Here is a 3,291-nt window from a genome sequence, read left to right on the forward strand (position 1 = left end):
ATTTTTGTATTCTTTGAGCAAATAGCTAGTCTCTACAATTGCTGGATTGTAGGGTAGTGCTATTTTTAACTTTCTGAGGAAGCTCCATACTGTTTTTCAGAGTAGTTACAGCAGTTTGCATTCCTACCAATAGTGCAAGAGGTTTCCCCTTTCTCTGTATGCTTGCCAATGCTTGTTATTTGTCTTTGTGGTACTAGCTGTTCTAACAGGTGTATTTGTATTTCCCTGATGATGAGTGATGTTGAGCATCTTTTCATGTGTCTGTTGGCCATTTGTATGTCTTTTTTGGGAAAATGTCTATTCATGTCTTCTGCCCACTTTCGAATTGGATTATTTGTTTTTTAGGTATTGAATTTTATAAGTTCTTTATGTATTTTGGTTATTAACCCCTTATCAGATATGTCATTTGTACTTACTGTAGCACACTACAGGTGGACGATATACCTTATTCACTGTTTGATCAAGGGCTAACTCAGAGACATTTTAAAATAAATATTTTAGCAGACTTTTGTTATACCTTAAAAAAGATATCCTTGAATTCTAAATGTTCACTAATTCAGATTAAGCTATTTCCAGTTAGCTTTGATTAATGAGGTTTTATTGTGTTGACTAATCAGCAAATAATTATTAACTGCTTCTGCTTCTTGAAATCCTTGTAATAAACATGGTGAATTGAAAAATAAGATATAAGCTTTGCGCAGTGGCAGTATCGTAGCCAATGAGGTTTATCCGAGGCGCGATTATTGCTAATTGAAAAATAAGATATAATACCTTACCTTAAAAATGTATAATGTAATATGACTACAGCATCATTATTGTATTATTGTACTGTTATCATATTTTGCAATTTCAATTTTACTATTATCTAGTAGAAATGTATTTTTCAATACCAAAGCTATCATAGAGTAATTGCTAAGCGTATGGGCTTTGGTATTAAAATAAAAAGTTTAGGGGCGCGTGGGTGGCTCAGTGGGTTAAGCCGCTGCCTTCGGCTCAGATCATGATCTCAGGGTCCTGGGATCGAGCCCCAAATCAGACTCTCTGCTCAGCAGGGAGCCTGCTTCCCCCTCTCTCTCTGCCTGCCCCTCTGCCTGCTTGTGATCTCTCTCTGTCAAATAAATAAATAAAATCTTTAAAAAAAAATAAAAAGTATTGTGAGATTGAGTCACTTATGGTTTGTCTCCCTCCCAATCCCATCTTGTTTCATTGATTCTTCTCCTACCCACTTAAACCCCCATGTTGCATCACCACTTCCTCATATCAGGGAGATCATATGATAGTTGTCTTTCTCTGCTTGACTTATTTCGCTAAGCATGATACGCTCTAGTTCCATCCATGTTGTTCACAGACCTGTACCCCTGGGGATAAAAATATATGTTTATAAAAAATAAAAAATTAAAAAAAAATAAAAATAAAATAAAAAAGAAGAAAAAAAATTAAAAAATAAAAAGTATAGTTTCAATTTATAGAATTACATATTTCTAGAAATGTCACTTTAAACACTTAAGTTGATAAGCTTTTATTTTTTCATAAGCAAGGTTGTTGTGAGAACTAACGTAAATGAGATGATGTACCAAATTCTAAGGTGTGCAATTTTAATTCAAAGTAGGCAAATGAAGTTAAATCATTTATTCAATAATTATATCCCTTTGCCAAAGATAAGTTTAATATTTAAGATATCTGATTTTTATTTAATACTCTGAATTAATTTGAGAATGAATTACATTTTGTTGAATTATTCTTTTGTTAAATGTTTGCATTACTTTGGTCATTATTTTAAGTAACTTTTTTTTACATTATATAAAATATTGCTGCTATACTATAGAAGAATGGGAAGGTAAGGGTTACTTAGATTTTCTAATATTGTTATACCATATTTATTAAGGTGATACTGGTTATGGCTATTTAATAATATAATTTTATTTAAATACAGAGTTGGGTTTTTTTCCTTCAAAAGTAAAATTAATCCTTGAAAATGCTATATCATGTTTAGAATCAGTAATAGTTTAGGTTTTAAGTTGCATTTTATTACTTTAATAATTTTGTACATGGTTTGCAGCCTGTCAAAGATATACTTATCCTCAGCTCACAGCCTAATCCATTATAGTTGACTGTAATTCTATGTCTATGTGCCCTTGCTTCTCAACCTCCAATACATTTAGATAATTTTGGCTGAGATACAAAAGTAATAAAAATAACGAAGTTGCAGACAGCAAAGCAGCACACAGTTTCTTTAAGCATGCTATTTTTTCCAGCATGCACAGTGTGCCTGTAAATTTAAGTGAATAATTTAGGTACTACTGAATTCTTAAGCTTCAGATTTTGACATGCACAATAATCTATAAGCACTTAGTTTAGTTATTTTAAACCTTGATACTAATGAGGCCAGAATCAACTCCACTATGACCCATATCAGACACTGAAAAGTAGATGAAACAGCTGTCTATTATATATATATTAAATAATAGATACGATTTATCGTTATACTTTATAATGTATTTTTGGTATCAAAATGAGTTTGGAAAATGGAATATTTTTAAAAGGTATTAATTTTCCCTCATTTGTATCATAGTTTTAATCTGATTTGAATCAAAATCCCACAGGGAATGTCATAGCATTTCACAAGATAATTCTGAAATGCTAACAATGATTCAAGTAATGGACCAACTTAAGAAAATAAAATATTTTAAGAAGGAGAAATTTCTCACATACTTAAAAACACTATAAAGCTTTAATTAATTAAAGTTTACTTTATGAACTCATATATATTAAAATAAATATATATATCTTAATGAATAAGTCCATCATCCATATATAATTGTGCCTAAAAACCTACTTGTAGGGGCGCCTGGGTGGCTCAGTGGGTTAAAGCCTCTGCTTTCGGCTCAGTTCATGATCTCAGGGTCCTGGGATGGAGCCCCACATCGGGCTCTCTGCTCAGCGGGGAGCCTGCTTCCTCCTCTCTCTTCCTGCCTCTCTGCCTACTTGTGAGCTCTGTCTGTCAAATAAATAAATAAAAATCTTAAAAAAAAAAAAGCAACTAATTGTAATTAAAATCTCCTTTTGTCTGACTTCCAATAGCCAGTGTGGCTAAGTTTTAATCTAAATATCCTTGAAATCTGCCCTTTTACTCCTATCTCCCAAATTATCATAATTCCAAATTCAGCATCATTTTTTACTTGGATAAATTACTCATTTGAGTAGCCACATATTCCAGACATCCAATTGCCCTTCCCATATACTCGCCTAAGTGGATTGTTTTAAGTTCAGTATTAATCTTTGATTAACATT

The 3,291-nt window shown here is 32.1% G+C and overlaps 1 pseudogene; it reads left to right on the forward strand.

Annotated features, from left to right (window-relative positions):
• The first annotated feature begins 689 nt into the window (after positions 1-689).
• On the forward strand, positions 690-818 carry LOC132020938 (U4 spliceosomal RNA; annotated as a pseudogene).
• Positions 819-3,291: the final 2,473 nt, after the last annotated feature.

Source organism: Mustela nigripes, chromosome 6, assembly GCF_022355385.1.
Source record: "Mustela nigripes isolate SB6536 chromosome 6, MUSNIG.SB6536, whole genome shotgun sequence".
Lineage (NCBI taxonomy): Eukaryota > Metazoa > Chordata > Mammalia > Carnivora > Mustelidae > Mustela > Mustela nigripes.